Raw genomic sequence first — 23,387 nt, 5'->3', positions numbered from 1 at the left:
TGTGTCTTCCCAGGAGAGTTCATCTACTTAAAAGTTTCAAGTCAATATTTTTTTTGACGTTGAACTCTTCAATCACCAGTCAATATCACTCTCTTTGACTCTCTCTCACTTCCATCTAACCACCCTCCTGAACTGTCATGCTATTGCAAGACATTTATCCCCAATTCTTTCAGAAATCTGTTTGGTTAATGATCCTGGTTTAAAAATCATTGTTGCTAACAATCACTGACATTTTAACTTTTACATCTCAGCTTTCACAAGTGTTTAAATGAAACATTTTGATCTCCCAAATGACAATAAGAGTTCTTATTACAAACTCCACTGTGTTTTCCGGCTTTTGTATGCTATTCTTTTGTGGTGTCTCTCATCAAAGTCACTCTCACACTGTTAAAAGTTCATTCTTGTTTGGTTATGAATTTGTCAAAACAAAATCTTTGTAGACAGTGTTCAGTAAACAGACACACATTTCTTTTGGTCATCATATACTGACTATTCTCTATGATGGATATAAGCTCTGGGTCAGCACTCCTCTAGGAAATTATTTTCATCCTAACTATAAACCTTCCCCTTCCTGCATTTGGATTCTAGATGACACTAATACAAAACAAATTAGTTTGTTCCATGATTAGCACATTGATAAAATTGTCATTCTCAATGCATGAAGTAGCTGCCCTAAAGAAATGTATGTGCCATGATGGTTATCATTGCTAATATGGTTCTTTCTTTCACTTTTCTCTCCTGCCCCAAACAAAGATAGACAGTGTATTGAGATTACCCTGGGAAACACATGAAAGGATTTTTATCACACAACTGCCTAAGAAGAAAAGTCCTGAATTTAAAACAAAATAAATAAAGAAAAAAATGTGCTTCCCCCTACTACTTTGAATAATTTTATTGATAAAAGTGACCTATAGGATTTTTTTTAAATGTTATAGAAATTAACACTACATGTATTAGCCTCTTTTATACATATTTTTTTTTCTCAGATTCATTCAACTTGCTTATTAGTCCATTGTGGAAGTAAGGGGATATGAGGGGAGGAAATCATAGAAGGTGGACTCACAGAACCTGTATCAGTCCATTTTGGATCACTATAATGAAATATCTAAGATGGGGAAATTTGTAAAGAAAAGGTTTATTGAGCTCTGAGTTTGGGAGTTCCAAGATCATGGCTTCTGCTTGGTATCATGGAAGATGGCATCATGATGATGGGAATGTATATAGAGAAAATCACACAGTGAAAAATGAAGCTAGAGAGATCTTAGGGGCCAATATGAATTGTAACAACTCAGACTCTTGGGAACAAACACAGTCTGTGGGACTGAGAGCAATGGCCACAGAGAACTAGTCACCTTGTACCACGTACCTCTTCAAGGTTCCCTCACGTCTCAACATTCATTCACTGCCGACCAGTAGATGCACCTTTGAGGAAAACAATCAAGCCTTATCCACACCAAAGTAGAGAATTGGGACTTTTGTTCCTTTTGATTCCATTCTGAGAACTCCACAGAGCAGGGATATCTCAGGAGCAGATGAACATTGTTCTAACCCTGGGAAAATTAAGAACATAGATGCTAGATCAGAGGCCCAGGTTTGAATCCTGCCTCTATCACTGTCTAGAGATATAAAGTGAAGGAAGCTGCCTGACGCTTTCAATCTTCAACTGAGTAAGAGTTAGTTTGAGTAGTAAGGGGCAGGTTGTATCTAAAATGATTAGTCCATGGAATGCAAAATATTTGGCACTCAATAATATTAATTTGTGAATCAATATATATTTTTCATGTTTTTATTTATATTATTATCTCTCATGACATTTTTCTTCTTTTTTATAGCTTGCACATGCAGAATTGTTTGGGAATGAATAATTTTAGTTGAAATTCTATTCCACAGAGAATTCCTATTAGGCAGATTTTTTTTTATACTGGCTCCATCACAGATATCAACTTATATACCCAACCTATACATTTCTGTTTTGGTTACATGATAAAACAGAGTCCACTGAATTGACTCCATGATAGGAAAACCACAAGCAAAAAGCATTTGATACTCTGCTCAAGGTATTGCCTATGATTATTTCTCTCAGGTGATGGAACTACAAGTTAAAAACTCACAGATGCCTTTCTGATGAACTCATCAATCTTATTGGGTGACAAATATAGCATTTACAGATATTCAACACACTACTTATAGTAAGAGGAAGAGATAGGAAGCCTGAGGGAAGCTACACAGCCCTCCCCAGTATTATTTTGTTGTTGTTGTTGTTGTTGTTGTTGTTGTGTGCCAAATATAACTTGAAAACATACCATCTAAAAAGGAAGAACTGTGGGGGCATAGCCTTGTAGGTCTTTGAAAAGGTAGACACAGAGAAAGATAAATGCATAGAGGAGGGAATGTTGCCAAAGATCAAAGTAAGTCTTCAGAAAACAAAGCAAACAAACACATTAATAAACAAAACAGATAGATAGGGTTGGAGCACAGACCGAGGTAACCCTTAACTAAACATCAGAGTCCATTGATCAGTGTTTCTCATGAGGCTAGATCAGTACTAGGCAAGGTACTTATTTGTGTGAAAGAGTCAAAGACTGTGTGTTTTTGTGAGGAAGGAGACAAAAAGAAGTTAAAAAGGTAATTTTTTCCTTTAATGCGATCACATAGAGCTCAATTGTTTTATACTCAGTATATTTTTGGTTAATGTGTAATAATTGTACATTACTGGGTGACAGAGAAATGTTTGAATATAAGCATACAGCCTATACTGATCAAAGCAGGGTAATTAGCATCTCTCTCTTGTTAACATTTTAATTTCTTAATGTTTGAAGCCTTTGAGCTCCATTCTTCAGGTCTTCATGAAATGTATAATAGGTTATTGTGAACTGTGATTACCCCACTGTGCTGTGGAATGTCATAACTTATTCCTTCTAACCGTATTTTGATACCTATTAATCAACTTCCCTTTCTCACTTGCTCCCCTTCTCAGCTCTTGTAACCACTGATGTATTCAGACTAACTTGTTTTTGCTTCCATAGGTGGCATATAATGATATTTGTGGCATAGTTTGCTTAAAATAACGTTCTTCAGTTCTATCCTTCTCATTGCAAGTAACAGGATTTCATGCTTCTATATGTCTCAGTAATAATCAATTGTGGATTCATACCACATTTTCTTTATTCATTTGTCTGTTGATGGAAACTTTGCATATCTTAGATATTGTGTGTGGTACCACAATTAAAAATGTAGATATCTCTCTGATATGGTTATAATCTGTTTTGATTTCAGGACATTTATAAACTTTTTTTTTGTAAAAAGATGGGAAAAACTAGCATCCAGGAGCTAAGATAAAAACTGAGAATCATATATTGCTTTAAAGACTGAGCATCACAGTGGCATATACATAGTGCTCAAGTTTCTTTACGTATCTCAGATTGATTTCTGTCTTTTCTTTGTTTCCTTTAATCAAATATTTTGTTACTAATATCAGGGAAGGATGGGGAAAGAAGAAAAAATGAATAATGTATTATTTTATAACTCAAGTCACTAATGTCCTTGTGATGAATGCATACTTGTAATGATTTAATAATTTGAAAGATATATAGGATACTACATGATCATGGAACAGAGATCTGTGTTTGAAATCAGATAATTTGGTGATGTGGTTGCATAGATTTGGTTTTCTCAAGACATTTCCTTTTCTGAATTTCATTTGGATGTGTCTGATCACATGAGTTTGCTTGTCCAAAACAAACAATGCTAATAATTAGTTCAAGGATATATAATAGCCACAAAAGTTTTGAGTATTTCAGCAATTTTAATACATAGATATTGGAGGAGGGAAAAATGGCTTTTCCTTTGAAATATTGAACAGAAAAGTACTGAAATTGGTGCTGACAAATAAAATATCATCTTAGTGAAGCACAGAGAATTTCTTTCAGAGTACGAAAATTAGAGCAATATAGAGAGATAAGGTTTGGGGGGTGATATACTGTACCATGACATATCTTTTTTTCCCCATTGATTTAACTCATGATTGCTTTGTTTCCTAGTACACTGAACTGATTTAGATACTTTCAATCACAAGAATTCTAATGCAACATTGACAACATTATTATTATTAATCAATCTCTAGATTTTTAGATGTCTTTTCCCCAATGCAGAATCCAAGATATAATATCATACTGCATTTATTGAGCCATTAAAGAATACTATAAAATATATTGATAATACATAGAGACAACATATGAAATTATTATTATTATCCCCACCCTTATCCAAGATCTCAGACTTATTTTTTTATCATAGAGATTTCAGTGCCAAATACTTTGATGTTCCTTGTCAAAGTTACAAGCAATACATATGATTTTAAAATGAAATCAAATAATTTGTTTAAATATGTATTTATTAACAATCTGTGGATATTAACAATTAAAGTCTGCTCCTCATCATAAATACTTTGAACAGCATCATATTACCAAGCATGAAATAGTTTGAGAAACCACCTTTGCAAACTTTACTCACAATACAACCCCATAACTCAGATCTTAACATAGAACTGGATTTAAATTTGCAGCCATTAAGGCATGTCTCCATTTTTATATTAGGGTTTTAATTTAATATTTGTCACTGAGGAAAACTGATTTGCATTTTAATGGGAAAAATCACTATGCAAACTTTGAAACATTTCACCTAGAGGTTGACAGCAAAGTCAAAAGAAGTTAGTTCATAACTTTAAAAAGAAGTGAGTTAAACTCTATAAACTGAAATTTTATTTTTCAAATGAGATGTTCTGTTGGGAATTTAAATGGCTTTGAAATCTCTCTGAATGTACAGAACTCTATAATACATTCAATTTTAAAATATGGCAGGGGATTACTTTTCCATTCAAATAAAGACATATACTTTATTCATATTTAAAACATAATTCATATAAACCTTCTCTATCAGTATTGTAAACTATTGAGAATTGACTCGGTTTCTTGTCATTGTGGACATATTTTTAAAATATATTCATTCAACATAGGTGTCTTTGTGTTTGGTTTCCCATTCATATGTTACACTTTAAGAGTTCAATAGAATTCCTGTTCTGTAAGTATGCATTTAAATGGAACTATTCCATTTTTTAAATTTATGGTGTCATAAATTTCAGCAACAATAAGACATCTAACAAAGGCAGTTAGGAAGCAATCAAATATAAAACTATTGGCCAGTTTTCTAATATGTTTTTCTAATATCCTGTGAAAACAGTGGGTTTTAATATTTATTAGGTGAAAAACAGTCATTGGCTTGAACCTATAAACACAAAATTCTTTTAAATGTCTAAAGCAGGTTGGTTTTCAAACAACATTGAGCACTGGGAGAAGTGATTTATCTTTACTGAGTGATGGTTTTTCTTCAGTGTCTACATCTTAACTCAATCATAAAGATTATGTAGGAAAACAGGTATAGAGTACCAACTGCAGTGACCAGTACACACTTGACCAGCGGGAATTTTGTTCTCATTTCTGTCCACAGAATGGCTATTATCAGTTCTCCATAGTATGATATATTACTCTAACCTGGCACTTATTAGACTACACACATTGTATCAGATCTAAAGTCTTACTGTTTCTTTCCAACTGTGGCACAAAATAATACATACCTTTTCTACTTGTTAAATACATATTGTTTCAATAATATTGTATCATAGCATTTTCCCCCAATTCAAGGTATACATTTGGGGCTCCCTTGGTACTTTAGTGTCCAGTGGTTAGACCTTTTCTAATGTGGAACTGCCTCTCTCCATTACTTCATCTGTCATGGCACTGACAATTTGAAATGGGCCATTTATCTCATAGACTGCTTCTCAGTTTTGAGGTTGTGTAGACGGTCTAGGGATTAGGTTCAAGTTGTAAATCTTTCTCCAGCATATGGTGCAAATGAGGCAGAATCTCTTCTCAAGTATCACATACATCCAGAGGAACAGGGCCTCTGATTGCTTCTCAGGTGACATTTATCATGATTCTCTAGTCATTGTCAGGGGTCTCCACCACATACGATTTGATTTTATTTTCCTTTCTGCATAATAACCATCGGTGGGGGAGACTTTGAGAGGATGCAGTATTAACTACCTACAACACTCACTACCTGTGACTTCTGCCTGGATTGATTTTAAGTTTTAGAATTGCAAAACAATTTCCCACCTTCAGCACTTACGTCAGCATTAAGAGTTGGCTTGCCACTCTCAGGGTGTATTCTCCCTTCTGTTCAGTTTCTTTCTTAAAATGTACCTATTTCTCTACTCATCTCTTACTCTATTTATTTATTGGCAAAATAAAATCACACCTACCTATTTTATTAAGAGGTTATAATCCATAATTTTCGTTATCTACTTTGATGGGGAATGATTGTGGAATTATGCCTATTTGGTATGGAAGCTTTTCAGACTAGCTCTTTCTTTTTTTCTTTCTTTTTTTTTTTTTTTTTAGTATCCTTATCATTTCAGGGTTCCCTCTTTCTAGAATTATTACACATCTGGGGACCATTTTTCACTTTCCTTATCCTATGATTAGAATTGACTGTGTTTTCAAGATTCCTGATTCCTCTCAGTGTAAGAAGAACTTAGATGTCAAGATCTGAATATCAGATATCCTCATACTAATACAATTAATATTATGTATGGGCCTTTTCAGTGAATAAGAAATATAAATGCATGCATTCATGTATACACACAAAATGCAAACCCTAGACAACATAATTACACACACAATTATGATTCTAGATATTTGTGTCTAACTTCTTCCTTGGTAAGAATCCCAGATTTCAACAACAGCAATGCATTTCATAATTAGTGTAAACTATACTTGAAGGAACTTAGACTTGAAGGAATTTTTATGCACACAACAAAAATTAAGTATATTAAAAACATGAATGTTCGAAGAGAGCTCTATCCTTTCTTTTCTATGGATTGAGTGGTTTTTCCCTTTGTCCTTATTTCACTATTAACTTTTTTTTTAACCAAGGAAGAATATTATATATACCTTTAGCACTTAGTTTTCTTAATTTATCATATTATGGAAGTCTCTTAATATTAGTTGATAGACAACTTTATTATTTCCAAAGCATCACTGGGCTACCTAAATTTATATTCAACATGCTGTCTAAAAATGATCTGTTCAACATATTTTTTTCTTTGACCATTTAGGTAATTTGAATATATATAATTATATATAACATATATAAATAAATATATATCTAACTTATATATAATTATAAATTAATAAATATATATATATAAAATTATATATATATATGCACAACTCCAGGATACATTCTTAGAAGTTAGCTTGTTTGGTCAAAGTATAGATGCACATAAACCTTTGTTAGATGTTGGTAAATTATGCCTATATATTTTTAGCATTTTGCATGAAAACTGTCTTAGAAGGTAGATTGAGTTGCTCCATAGTCCTATGAAGCTTTTGAAGATTGGTCAATACGAGGAGGGAGATGTAATATCTCAATATTTTTTAATTTCATTTATTATTAGGCATAATATCCATTTTAATATCTTACTTTAAGATTTGCTTTGTTTGTTTCATTGGTCCATTACTCTTTTTGACTTCTGAGCCTTTGGCTTCTTCATGTTGAAATATTCTTGGTAGATTAGGGTTATTTCAACATTGTCATTTCTTTTTTTCTGATTAATAATGAATGCATCCTGGTTTCCCCTGTTTCTACTCTCCTTTTCCTTCTAGGTTTTTCATTCATTTAGTGTTCATTTTTGTGTATGGTATGAAGAATAGATTGAATTGAATAATTTTCAATTAGGTATTGCTACCTAGTTTTTCCATTACCATTTATTTTAAAAATTCTAACTTTGCTTCAGTGCTTGGAGATATTTAACATATACTAGATGTTGTAAATACATATGTTTTCTTCAAAGGTTCACATTATTTCAGTTAAGAGAAAACAGTCTGAAGTGTCCTAAATTGAATCACAAAGCTCCAGAGGGTGGATAGGAGAAGAGATGAGGGAAGTTTAACAGTTAACAAACCACAGGCCAAAAGAACAATGTATGTTAAAACCTAGCATAGTGGCACAGGCCTTTGAATTCAGCCACTGGAGACTAAGGCAAGAGGATGGCAAGATTGAGAGCAACCTCAACAACTTAATGATACCCTCAGCAACTTAGCAAGACCACATCTCAAAATAATAAATAAATAAATAAACAAACAAACAAACAAATAAATAAATAACTAGCTAGCACTGGAAACGTGGCTCATTGGTAATTCACCCATGAATTCAATCCTAGTATTAAAAAAAAAAAAAGTGTGTATGTTAAAAATCTTAACTCAAATTCTATCATAGTTCCTAAGGCCAAGGCCACCACATCCTCATTATAAACCCAGCCATTCTAAAAATAACAATTACTTCTCCTTATTGGCTGCTCTCCTCTCCCAAGCTTTCCCACATCATATAATCCTATAGCAAATGTAGGGTGAATGTAACAACTTATGCTTTTGGTCCCCAAATTTTCAATATAAAATGCCCAGTTGTTTTTTTTTTTTTTTTTTTGATATGGTTATATATTTTTTCACTGCTTCCTAACTTTACTGATGGCTACTATGGAAGTTTGCCATAGAACACATTCTTTCTCTCTGGCAACAATCAATAAACCCTTTTATTTTAGAAGTCTCTTATTTTCAAGAGTGTTGGCTAAACCACCATGTCCCTTCCTTATATAATGCCACATTTAGAGAAAACAATTATTTTTTGTTTCTTTTAAAGAAACTATGAGGTGCATTTAATATGTGATAACCCCTTATTGTTTTTCTATGCAGAGTTTTTCTAACATGCATTTCTTGCATGCTTATTTTTTTCTAAATGGTGTTTAATAGTAACCTGACTAGCCTACAGTAAAAAAAAAAAAATGGTATTTGAATTTTTATTGAAATAAAAATAAATTCATAAATTAAGTAGAAATAAAATTGTAATATTTTAAGATATTTTACCGGGAGCAAGGGGTGTGTAATCTGTTTTTGTGTCCTCAGAGAATATTTTATACAACTGTCTCTCTGTCTCTGTCTCTCTCACACATGTACACACACACACACACACACACACACACTCATTATGAATATGCATAAAGGTCTTTTTCTTTCTCTCAACCACCTCATATAGCTACTTCCATGCCATCTGCCTTTTGTTGGGATGAGCAGCACATTGGACTAATTCTCAGAAGGGTCTTGAAAATATTTGATATTGATAACATAGTTGCAACATGCCATAATTATGTCCACATTCTTTAATTCATTCTAGCTATGTTTCTACATTTTGGCCATTGGAGCAATCATTTCAGAAATGAAGATGTTATCCAGGTAATCTGAAGATAATTGTCACCCCCCAACTCAAGATGAGGGGGCTGGTTTTAAAGTTGTATAGAGGAATTATGCTGCACCCTGATTTCAAGGTATATTCCTTTAGTTCTTTGTATACTTAATTTCTCAGACTTTAGATTAACAGGCATATCATTTTGGGAAGAAGACTTTTATAAATGTGAAGCTATTACATATAACGTTATTTTGAAGTTAGCAGTTAGGTTTTAAATGTGCATTTTTGTTTAATTTACTAATAAGATTAATGGGAATTTTCTTAAATTTATAAAGAGAGCCTTCAGGGAGAATATCTAATTATCTGAAATAGGCATAAAAACTCCCAAAAGAAAATACAGGGAACCCTAGTCCAATTGAGCCTGTTAGAATAACAAAAACATCCTTGGATAAACTCTAGGTTCATCACAATGGTGGAATTTATTAGGACCTTTTATGTATGTGCTGCACAAAGAAGGAGCAGTATTATCCTATGCAAAAACCTGTTAACTGCAAGAGGGAAAAGGCCATTTAAATGCAAATCTTATAATCCAGTGGATTCACACTCTAAATAGAAGTGCGTCTTCAGAGTTGTTCATGAAATTAGCAATATGTGGGCATTCTTTAGTGATCACTTGTTTTTGGAAACCTAATAATCTGCATTATTTTGTTTGGCTATATCATCCTATCACATATCCCTTAACTTTGGGATGTTACTGCTGCTTTTGATGTGTGAACTTTATGGTTACTGAAAATTTTAGTGGTTCCTGAAGTTATAAATCAGAAGCCAAAGAAGCTCCAATTCTAGCTCCAGTATTAAATTGTGTATAGAAATTGCATAGTATATGTCTTCCAGTTGCAAATATTCAAAAAGTGTTGAAGAATGGCATATTTAAAAAACTAGTATAAATATCAGAGGGGTGATAATCTCTCATAAGAAGAGTTTTGTAAGATATACACATTTATGCTGTTATTCCATAAATCTTACTGAACATATATTCATCTTTTTTCCTTATATTTTGTGACAGAGCTAACAATGCGTAAGTCTATGATTATGTGTCGCGTCCCCCTTGCCCGCAAGGAAGACGCAACACCGGGAATCTTCTTCCAGTCGTTTATTCAGGTTCTCGAGATCTCTTCCACTCTACTCTCTTCTTCATCTTCCTCTTCCTCATCTTCTTCCCCGAATGCTCCTACCAGCCTTAATAAAGCATCTCAAGCCCCAATGCGAAGCTGCCACGTGGAGCTTTCTCATAGGGTGTTAGAAAACCACGCACCAACTCTCCCAATTAAGGAGTTGTTTGTCACAAACCACAGTCGAGCCAGCGCCATCTTGTAATGGCGACCGCAGTCCGCAGAAACGGCTCACTACAGTTCCCCCTTTTGTTTTCTAAAAACAATACAGGCGAGAGTAGAGGTCCTATCCCACTGTGCAGAAGTGGCTGCATAGTATGGCTCAGCCCCAAGGAGGGCCCTTCCCCAGATCTGAGACCATATCAGCCGACGCTTTTCTCGTGGGACGGGGCGTGGACGCGTCTAACCCGCATGCAATAGGACATGCTCTCCTTGAGGTCCACTTCAAGGATCACTCAAGTGCAGTGCCTTGCCTCGCATCCTGTATCGTGATGGACGAAGGGGGATAGCTGAGGCTGAACTGTGGCTGTATAGAAACACAACGACAAACAAGTTGGTAACACCCTAAAAGAAAGGCACGGGTAATCTGTGCAAGCCAGACTTGAGGTGAAATGCCATTACTCATACTAAGCCTTCAACCAGGAACCTTATCAGACCCAAGCAGGTCAGGACGTTCCCACATGACCGTTGTTGGCTGAATATGAAAACAGACACCACAAATCTTTCAAGGCCTTGTGAGCTCCTTCAAGGTCTTGTGAGCTGGCCTCTTTGACATGCACAAAAATCAGGGCTGGATCCAAGCCCTGGGGGCCGGGGGGAATCCGTGCCAGCAGTTCCCCCCCTTTTGTTTGTTGCACGTCAAAGGGAATCAAGTAGCCCCTGTCTTAGGTCGTTCACTGCCCCTACACTGCTTACCCGTCTTTGGGGAGGCCCCATTCCCCTGTCTTAGGTTGCAGTGCAAGCGTGAAAGTTGCCCGTCTCTGGGTACTACAAGATCAGCTTGTTGTTGCCAAGGCGTTCAGTGGTATCTATTCAGCCAGTCATTATTGGGTCTTTAATTGGTTCCGGTTCAACAAGGCATAGAGTAAAAATAAAGAAGAAAAAGGGGGCAAAAGGAGGAAGGCATGAAGCAGGGATCATTGTAGAAAAATCATCTTCGAATTGGTCGGAGACAAACTTCAGCAAGATCATCCTTGGTCTGCAGGCGTTGATAATGGATCTGTATTGGCTTAGAAGTCAGAATGTTAATTTGGTCTTTAATAAATTGTGTCATTCTCTTACCTAGGCAGGGGCCTACAGCAGCCATAAGGAGGAGACCGAAAAGCGGTCCCATTACAGTGGATATCAAAGGAGTTAACCATGGGGTATTTTTAAACCACTGTTCAAACCATCCTTGTTGTGCTTCAAACTCCTTTTGTCTTTTAGCCAATCTTTCCGTGACCTTTTCCATAGTTTCACGGATTACCCCAGTATGATCTACATAAAAACAACACTGTTCCTTTAAGGCTACACATAGTCCTCCTTCCCTTAGGAATAATAAATCTAGTCCCCTCCTATTTTGTAACACAACTTCTGAGAGGGAGGTGAGGGACTTTTCCAAAGCAGTAATTGACTTGGCCATGGCTGTCAAATCTTATAGCTGGGTAGAGATTAACATTTAGGATCTGCAGTGGTACTAGAGGATAATTTAGACAGTATTGCTACCCCTTCATAATAGGGCGGCCTGGAGGTCAAGCATAGCCAGCAATCTTGGGTCCTGTTAGGACTAGTGGCATTGAGAGCGAAAAAGGCTCCTTGGATCAAATCAAAAAGACGATCTCCAGTTCCAGGGTGTATGGGCCCAGGGGCACAATCAAAGGTTTGATAGCCCACAGTTATTGTTTGACCGCTGGGGGAAGATATTACTGCTGGGGCTATAGGCTGTTTGGGTCCAGATGGGGCCTTTTGATCTCCGAGCACCTGATTGGGTCCTATTAAACTTCCAGTAGGCTGTTCTGTGGTCAATTTAAGCCGAAAAAGCAGACCAGGATTGTACTGTCCGGGGGTGCAAACACCCAGCCCCCAGAGATATCCTTAAGTCCAATCTGGCTGCTGTTTTCCATTGGAAGTAAACTGAATAATAATATCTGATTCTCCCTCTATTGTTTGCCAGAAGTGGGTAACATCAGTTTGCCAGACATCATTGGTGTGTAAGCCTCTAGGATTAACACTTAGACTAGGGGAATGAATGAATGGAGCACACACTGGGCATAAGAAAACAATTTGTAGAGTCTGATCACGTGAGCACCCCGCACAGAAGCGTAAGGATTGTGCATTTAGATGGAATTTAGCATGGAGCTAAGGAGTTGATCCGTTTGTAATTGTTCCATGATAGTAAATTGTCTGCCAATATAAGGGGTTGCCTCAATAACTGAGGCTAAATTAGCAACATAGAGACTATCAGTATACACATCAAGTGGGATGGAATTGTATAGTTTAAGGGCCATAATTAGAGCCTCAACTTCTGATATTTGGGCAGACAGTCTAGGAACAGGGTGTCGAATTACTTGAGATCCATCAAAAACAACAGCAAACCCCCCTCTTGCTCCGTCTGTATAAACAGTCTGAGCTCCCGGGATAGATTCCCCTTTAATAATTTTAGGAGAAATAATAGGACATTTTTTGAGGTCTTCTAGAAGTTTATGTCGGGGAAAGTGATTATTAATTTGACCTTTGAAATTACAAGGGAAGAGACACCAAAGATCATGTTCTTGTTGGAAATTTAAAATCATATCCTGGGTATAAGGTTGAATGAGAATGTCAAAAGTCTTTCCAAACAGTGCATCACCCAAATATTTGGCCTTCCAGATCAGATTCATCACCAGTTCATAAAAGGGAGTTATTACCCGAGAGTTAGAAGCAGGTAAATGGACCCAATAGATGGGACCTATTTGTCAAAACACTGTAGTAGGAGTTAATTTTGATGGCAGGATTATAAATGATAGGGGTATAGAATAGTTTATCTGGGTAACCTGCATATCTTGTAGGGCCTTCTCTATCAGTCTTAATGATTGTAGAGCCTCAGGTGTGGGATTCCTGGCTGAGCTGGGGGAAGGGTCTCCTTGGAGGAGATCATACAGAGGCTTAAATTCCTGGAAAGAGAGGAGTTGGCACTGTTGTTAAAGTTATAAACATACCTCTTAAGAGAGGGGGAAAGGGAGAAACCTTTAGCAACTTGACGTTTCTCCCAAGAATGATCCTGACAAGGCGTAAATGTTGGGGGGAAACCAAGATTAGGGGTACAGTAAGGAGAGGCCTTAAAATGAGTGGCATTATAAAGACTATTAGAAGAAGGAGGCACTGGGATTAGTACTTCGGAGATAATAGCCAAGGTAGTTATGTTTAAAGCAGAGCTATTTACGGGGGTTCCTGAGCCTGATTGTTCCCCTGAGGCTACTTAGCTCAATACAGCACTGAGAATGCTCCCTGAGACCTGACTGGACCGCAATGGGTCCTTCCAGTTAGTCAAATTCTTGGTCTTAAGGCTAATACAATGAGCGTTCCCGAAGCCAAAACAAGAAACTCCTGTGAGATTAACTTGAGATTGATTAAAAATGCTTTCCACCTGAGTTAGTGTGAAGGCGGCATCCACTCCATAAGTGCGCACAGACTCCGCCAGGGTCTTCAATTTATCATCTTATGAGTTTAACATAGAAACCTGTGGAATCAAATTTTGTCTGAAAAAGATATCTTCCGTTAGCATTTACAGGTAGGCATTTTTAAAAATACAGTTTCTGAGTAGCTCCGGTAGAAATCTGAAACGCAGCAGTACAGGTTAGTGGCTGGAAGGTGGGACTAGAAGTCCTGTCTGAGTGACTGTGGAAGAACCAATCGGTAGCCCCCAAGAGTGTGGGAGGTGGGACCAGGAAGTCGCTCTTCCGCCAGGCAGCCCATGGTTACCATGGTGATGCAAGCAACACGGAGTCCGTCGCTCACCCTCAGGGCAAAAGTTCCCCAAGATTTCCTAGCCGACCGCACCTTGCCTGATTTTGTTTGCATTTTTCCCCGCCTGGCCAAGCTCTTACTGCGGCAGCAGCCTGCTCTGTTTCTGGACCATCCCCGCACACTCCGGCTTCCGGGCCGGGGCGGGCTCCTGTTCCCTTTTCCCGGCTGCAGTGGGCGTCCCTGGGCATAGATCCCAGGGTCATAATTAATCTGCTGCTGCGGCACCCATGGCACAGCAACAGAAGGAACACAGAAAACGAAAGATACAGACGACAAAAAAAGAACACAGAAAACAAAAGTGAAAGTACACATAGCAGCTGCAATAAAATATGAGGCCTACGGGGTCCCGCTCTCGGGGACGAAGAGTCCGCTCCGCTCAGGGACGAGGGGTCCGCTCAGGGACGAGGGGTCCGCTCAGGGACGAGGGGTCCGCTCACGGACGAGGGGTCCACTCAGGGACGAGGGGTCCGCTCACGGACGAGGGGTCCGCTCAGGGACGAGGGGTCCGCTCACGGACGAGGGGTCCGCTCAGGGACGAGGGGTCCACTCAGGGACGAGGGGTCCACTCACGGACGAGGGGTCCACTCACGGACGAGGGGTCCACTCAGGGACGAGGGGTGCACCACTCCTGACGACTGAAAGTTCTGATTTTCCCGGGTCTCGGCACCATTTGTCGCGTCCCCCTTGCCCGCAAGGAAGACGCAACACCGGGAATCTTCTTCCAGTCGTTTATTCAGGTTCTCGAGATCTCTTCCACTCTACTCTCTTCTTCATCTTCCTCTTCCTCATCTTCTTCCCCGAATGCTCCTACCAGCCTTAATAAAGCATCTCAAGCCCCAATGCGAAGCTGCCACGTGGAGCTTTCTCATAGGGTGTTAGAAAACCACGCACCAACTCTCCCAATTAAGGAGTTGTTTGTCACAAACCACAGTCGAGCCAGCGCCATCTTGTAATGGCGACCGCAGTCCGCAGAAACGGCTCACTACAATTATGAAACTAAAACACAAAGCCAAGCTTTCACTGATCAGTTCTAGAATTTGAGTTTCTAAGAAGCAGCCACAATCCATATCTATAACTCATCCAATATTGACTTGTAAATAATCAATGGCTCAAAGAATCTGATTGTGATGTTAGAGAAAAGGAAAGAATTGCAAACTTTAAATGAAACTCACTTTTTCTTGTAAGCTTTACTTATGGTGTCTTATTTCCTTTGCTAAAGCCATTATCTATCTTCAAAATCTCTGAGAAGCAGAGATCAGTGTTCATAAAGGAATTTATATTCCTTGAAGGAATTTGGTCATGTTCCTGATTAGGTAGCAGTGGGTTTCAGTGACATTGAAAAGAAATGTGAAATCAAAAGTATAGGACATGCAGTTCATGGGAAAGATAAAAATCAGATGCACTGATGAGGTAGTAGGCAAAAGGAATAAAATACGTGCATACTGTTTGTGAAAATGTAAATTAATGCAGTTATTCTGAAAAAACAACAGGTAAGTTCCTCAGAAATGTAGAAATAGAACTACCTTCAGATTTAGGAATTTTATTACTGGTTATACATCCAAAGGAAATTAAATCAGAATGGTAAAGAAATTTCTATACTCCTATGTTCATTACAACATTATTAATAGTAGCCAACATATGGATCAACCTAAGTATTTATCAATGGGTGAATGGAAAAACAAAATGCATTATAAATACACAACAAAATGCTAATCAAAATGCTAATCAAAAGAAAAACATCTTGTCATTAATGACAACATGATAAACCTGAAAAACTTTATTTTAAATGAAATAAGCCAGTCACAGAAAGACAAATGACTGTGTAGTCCTCTCATTTGCAAGTGGGATCTAGTAGGACAGAGCTAATAGAAATAGAATGCAACATTTGGTTCCCAGATGCTACAGAGTGAGGTGATTGGGCAAATGTGGATCAAGATACAAAAACCTTACAGGGGGAAGAAGCTCATGTGTGAGACAATGCAGGAAGATTTAGAGGAGAAATGATTGGGTGAATTAATTCCCTGATGGGGACTAACTGAGTGGTAGCTGAAGGTTGTGTGATGTGAGTCACACAAATGACATCTAAAAACAAGAGTAGAAGAAGGGACAGAGAAGGAGGAATCTGGAAATAATTTTTAGGTTATAATTATAGGAGATATTGTTTTTGTAACTTTGAGGAATCTATAATGTTTACAAAAGGTTACTCTCAAGGAAATTTTTATTTTGTTGTTTGGTTTATTCTTTATTTATATATTTTTTTTTTAAAAGGAGAGTATGGTGTGTGCTGTAAAAAGACAACACTCTGTGAATCCCACGGTAAAATAAATTATACAAAGGAGAAGGAAAATATTTGGTTCTCCAAAACCATCTGCAGATCAGATTCTGAGGTTGCAACACAGCTACTGAAGTGGAGAAAAAATACTTTAAAAACAAACAACAACAACAACAAAAAATATAACTAAAGAAATGTCTATTTGTATACATGCAAATGTGCAAACTTTACTGTAGAATCCACCAATTACCTTTTTTATTTTCCTTCAATGCTAATCTGCCAAGAACTCATAATATTCTGAATAAAAGGATAATGCTGACTGAGATGCTCAGGTTCTTATTAACAGGCAAAATGACTTAATGTTATGGACATTGTTGATTTACATTGTTTGTCCCCCAAAACAAGCTTATTCTTGTAAAGTAGAACACAATCCGGTTCCCTTCAGGAGCCCAAAATAATAATAATTCTTGCACACACACATCTTTTTAAAAGGTGCAGATGCCTACAAGCCATTTTAGAAGTGTAAGTCTCCCCAAATCTCAAGAATTATGCCAGGTGAAAAGGCATACAGTCAAAATCTGTATCTCTAAAAATGTTTCTTTGAATAAGCAAAATGCATGGCATATAGTTTAATGACTCTATTGAGCTATTATAGACCTGGGCACAAGATAAATAAAAAATAATACGTATAGTTTTAGCACAACTTTTGATAGAACAACCATATAAACATTGTTGAGAGAGCCAGTTGCTTTAAAAAAATCTCAACTTCATTAAAAAATTAAATACAAAATCAAATGTTGAAAATGCATTTTAAGAAAATTATACTTGGAAACATAAAATCAGAAGGTTTGAGACCTGATAAAGACCTTAGGGAGGTTATCCTTATGCAAATTTTCTGGTTTTTTTTTTCTAATTATCGTGTTGAATTTTCAGTTAACCATCATAAAATATAGCATTTTATCTCTTTGATTCCATGAGTTTTAGTAACTTTGAGTTCTATAACCAACATTGTCATCATAAATTTCTAGAACCTTCCAAGCATCCCAGAGACTCCTCATGTGTATCCACAGACACTCCTGGTTCCCACACCTGGCCTCAGGTGTCCACTAGCCCACTTTCTTTCTCTGCAGATGGACGTTTTCTACACTTAGAATCATACAACACATTGTCTTTTGTGTCTGACTCTGTGACTTGTTATGATTTAAGTTCTTCTCTGTTGTAGGGTCTGTGTAGAGTGTGTTTCCTTAACTGTTTGAGATTCCCACAAGTTTATGGTTCCCAAACTTGCTCTCTCTTCATGTAAAAATGTCCTCTAACCTTGGATGACAGACATTCTGGCCTCATCCTAACACGTTCTACTCATGGCAGAGAGAGATGTCAGTATTCAGGATGGCAATGTCTCTGTGTGAGGAACATCAAGGATAAAGCAACCATCCCTTGGTTAAGCAGGAAGCTTGTTCCTTGTTATTTTTCAATCCTCTCTTGTAAACTTTCATGAACAGAGAATCCCAGCTACCCAAATTCAACATCTTTGGAAATGTAAGTATATTTACTCTGGTAATATTTTAGCCTTCTTTATTTATTTACCTATCTTTCTTCCCCAACCAGCCTATGAGCTTGCTGATGGCAGTAAATGCCCCAATGGACAGGGTCATAATTGACACAGAGTCCTCTGACTGCAAACATATCTCCACTCAAGTCGTTTGCTTTGTAAATAAAGAAACTCAGAGAATATAACTCTTCTGAGCTATCACAGGCTATGAATAATGAAGACAAGCAGATATTGTAGGATTTGTTTACTCTTATTTTTGGAACCCATTTGTGATAAAAACGAACTCCAAGTTTTACCTTTTCTCAAATATCCATTATAAAGTTAACTATAATATTTTGCAATCTCCAGGGAATCTAATGAAGGCATCACTCTAATTATCCCATTTGGTTACCATTTTATCAAGAATACCTTGGTGACTCAGGCTTGCAATGTCACCTATTTTAATTAAGTCTCAGGAAATGCAATTTGGCAATCCAACTTAATTCAAAAGGGGAAAATTATTACAAATTTGACAATTCAACTTAATATGAGAGCAGACAAATTATCCTGAAAACAGGTTTTTAATGACAATAAGATCCACTTTTTCAGTCAAAAAGAATTAGCTGCTCTTAAATAGTAAATATGTGCAAAATAGACATAAGCCATAAATTTCCATGGACATTCTAATCATTGAAGTATTTTAAATCTCAGATTTTTGACAGAATTTTTTATTTACATATTGATCCAAGATTTAAGATACTAATCCCATTAAAGTAAAGGAAGAATTAGGAATATGAGGTAGTAAATCACAAAATTTGTCCTAGAATTAAAATCCAAATATTTCCTCCCACTGTGTAAACACAAGTGGCATGTTTCCATCAGTCCTTAAACTCTCATATACAAAATAATAATTTCATTATATTGTGGTGCAGATTAAATAATATATTATAAGTAAACAATGATAATAATTGCTACAATTAAAAATAAATTCATCATTTTAAGTATTATAGAATTGAGGTAATTCTTTGTACTTGTTCTTTATTATTACTTTTAGACATTGGTATACATACTGGAATTTCTGTGAAATATCACCTCTTCACATTCTATTCTTGGTCTATCAACATAAAATGTTCCAACATTTCAATCCCAGATTGCTATTGCTTTGTCAAAAAGTACAAATAGTTCTTTTCATCTACTTGCTCAAATGCTCAGATCAGACAATTTGGTAAATATGTAAGGTGACCGAATTTATAAAGCAAGGTCAACCTTAAAACTTCTTCATTGTGTTTCATGGTACTTCTCTTACTGCAGACAAAAATTGGGCAGTGTCATATTGTTCTGCAAGTTCAATTCTAATGTATTCTCATTGATATTTTGATGTATCTTACCAGAAAAATCTAACTTCATGAAAAAGTGGAAAATTGAAATGATAGTTTAATACAGATTAGGAAATACTGGGAAGAGAGAGGCAAAGGGAGAGGAAGAGACAGGAAGAGAGGACAAAGGAAAACGGAAAGATTTTTGTGTGGATGTGGAGAGCAGCTTTGCCCTGCTCTGAGCTACTTCATGAAATATACAAAAGTGTTTTCATGCTGTACCTAACCTTGTGTTATTCCATTTTGTAAAACAATGGTTTGGCATAAAATCCACTTTAAGTGCTCAGGTAAAATGACTCTATACCTTGTTTTTGCCTGTAAATGACCACCATCTGGCTAGCACCCCTTAAGGCACAAACTGATAAATATATCTAATGTGCTAACAAAAATAACCATCTGTAAACTTATACAATTAATCAAAAGCACATGGATGCATGGTTGTAAAACACTCTATCAGAAAAATCAGAGCTTATCAAACACACCAGATCATCAAATAATCCTGACTAGAGATCCATAAAGGCAGGACCATCCTGAGACTGGACATAATGGCACCCTGACCCCATCACCTGATCACTCATCAGGAACCTTGCCTTGGAAAATCCCCTAACTTCTGAATCTCTGTCTTTGGACTTCAGCACAACACGTGTTTTCCTCCCCTTAAGCAAGCAAGACCCACTGCAAGTTGACATCTCAAAGTGACACTCCAAGGTGGCACTGTGAAGCTGCTGTCTTTCCAGACCTGGCCACAGTTAAGTTTCTGCACTTTGACAGCTCCATACACTGCACAACTTCTGAGGCTAGTTCTAATTCCTGATCTTATCTGACCCCCTACAGTGACTCTTTGCATTAGTATCTGCTCTCTGTTCTTGCTCTCAGTTGAGTCTTCTGAACACCTGAGGCTGCTTGAACCCTTTTATAGACTTTTTGTGAACTATATGTATATTATTGTGTAAAGTATAATGTGTGACTTGAGTGTTATAGTTATTTGAATTTAAGATTGAACTGAAAGAATTTGTGTTTGCCTAGTTTAGGACTACCAGGTGACCCACAAGTATCCAGTGAACTGTCACCCATGAAAGTGGTGTAGCCTGCAAATTTATTGCTATTCAACAAATTTGAACATTGTGCAAAGACACTTACATGTTAGATATATGTTAATGACATAGCTAACTAGCTTATGACAATGGTATAGATAGAAATGGTGTGACAAAGTAGAGGGAAAATCTCTACTTTTAGAGTTCATTGCTGCTAGAACCCAGGGTAAAACTTATCATGCTTCATATGTATAAAACTCTAAAAAAATCAAAATTAAGGCAATCTAAAAAGATGAAAGACAATGTTGGCAAAGCATATGTCTAATATGGGATTAACATCCGGATATACAAAGACAGCTATAATTCAGCAACAAGAAAAATAATCTAATTAAAATGTGAACAAAGGGATCTAAATAACCATTTTCTCTGGAAGATTTTGGAAATAGCCAGGAAGAAGATGAAAAGATTCTCAACAAACATTAGGGAAATGGAAATCATGCAAACTAAATGCACAATGAGATATCATCTCACACCCATTACGATGTCCACTTAAAAACAAACAAACAAACAAACAAACAAACAGAAAATAGCAAGAATTTTAAGGATCTTAAAGACACATTTGTACCCCCATGTTCAGTACTGTTTTATTCACAATAGTAAAAATCTCTCTAGAACCAATCAAAATGTCCATCCATAGAAGCCGTAAGTCATAAGTCATATCCTATCTAATGAATAACCCACGATTACCCTCTCCAGCGACATAGATAATAGTCAGCAAAAAGTACAAAAGTGTGTTCTCTGTTTACTGGTTGCATGGATAAGGTCTGCTGTGTAACTGAGGCAACACTTGTAATCAGGCTAGAAAAAATCGAGGCATGTTATTCACAGTAAGAGGCATGAGTTTATTAAAAGGGCTAGGAAAAGGGGAAAAGGAGCCTCTCTCAAAGGAGAGAGTGGGTTCTTTCAGAGAAAAGTGGGACCGTTTACCTCGCCTCACCCCCCAGTTTTATTGTTGCTAAAATTGGGAAATAAAATCACTTAATCAGTAATTCCCAGAATTTTGCTGTTTAAAATCTTGTCATGTAATAACATTGTATATAAACACCAAGGTATTATAAAGAGACAACATACAAAATGCAAAGATACAGACAGCTATAAAATTGTGTGCGTGTGTGTATGTATGTGTATCAGTTCAAGAGGTGTGTTTATCAACATATTATCTCTACACAGACTAGGTGGCCCTAGGTTCCCAGGGTGTGGTACTTTCTTAAATAAATATAGGCCAACTCTTATCCACTATTTTTTAGTCTTCAGGTATTAATTAGCAACACAAGGTGGAAAATGTGTATGAATGGTTTATTCATAGCACATAGGCCTACTGGACCACTCTGTATATAATCAAGGGGAGGGTGCTTGTGTCCACCCTGCACACTGAGCAGGAGGGATATGCATTGTAAATACACAATATGTTGTAAAAACACCAGGGGACTTCATTCTTTTTGCTTCCATAGAATACAGTGATGAAGAGTGGTCAGGCTCCTGGCTTCTGATTCTTCCTATTTATAACTAGTCAGAGCTATAGGCCAGGAACTTACTCTCTCTGTCTTTCAATCTCTTGGTCTATACTTATAAAATAGAAATATTATTATTATGTCTATCTATTAGAAATATTATTATGTCTATTTTACAGTGTACCAGTAAGAATGGATAGAAATAATCATAGTTTTAGCTGCATGATTGACACTTAAGAAGCATTAAACATGTTATTGGTGGTAATGATGATTGTTGTTAGTGTCAACATTATTTATTGTAATCACTCACATATCTTTTTTAGACATTGATGAGGCTTAATTTTTATTTCATGTGGTGTCAAAATTTGTGAATTTTTTCAGGTTTTCATTTATCTCTTCAATCTACAATCTATTTTTTCAATTATGGTAGATAACTCCATGTTTACTAAACTCCATTTCCTTATGTTTCCTGATTTTAAATGAAGTCATTCTGAATAATGTGTCTTAATACTGTACTGATAGTATCACTTATATGCTAATAGATTATGAAATCTAATAGGCTATATCTGACTATGTAGTATAGTATTCAAAACCCAGAATATCTATACTAAAATATGCTCTATTAAGTTAAAGCATATTCTTGGATTTTCTTGTGTATCATTAAAATATAATGAAAACTTTAAAACATATATGTGACTATTAACAAAATGATTATTTTACAAATAAATAACAAATGATTATTTTCCCTTTGGGGTTCTGATGGAAGTCATAGCATTGATTTTTCTGTGACATTGTTTGTGTGTATATATATTCACATACATATATACATACATACAAACATGTGCACATACATACTCCTACATATATGCATATACATACATACAATATATAACATATACAACAGGCATTTATGTATTTATATATTATCAAATATATAACATTTTGTGGCATTAATGGTTTTTTTGATTAAAATTTTTTTTTTAATCATAAGTGAATGTATGCAAAAGAGAACTTCTTACTCTGGGTTACAATTGCATTTCCTCCCTTGCTCTGTCAAAGTAGCTTTTCTAACCTAAAGAATATAATTTTCATCTCATTTCATCTCGGTTTGCTCATCTTTAAAATTTATAGTTGGCCATCCTAATACATCTGGAATATAATTTTAAATAGACTGTAAGCAAAAATATGAAATAAATGAGAAGAGACA

The sequence above is a fragment of the Spermophilus citellus genome (genome assembly GCF_964194105.1).
Source record: "Spermophilus citellus genome assembly, chromosome: 18".
NCBI classification, from domain to species: Eukaryota; Metazoa; Chordata; class Mammalia; order Rodentia; family Sciuridae; genus Spermophilus; species Spermophilus citellus.
Note: the sequence above shows the minus strand (reverse complement) of the source record.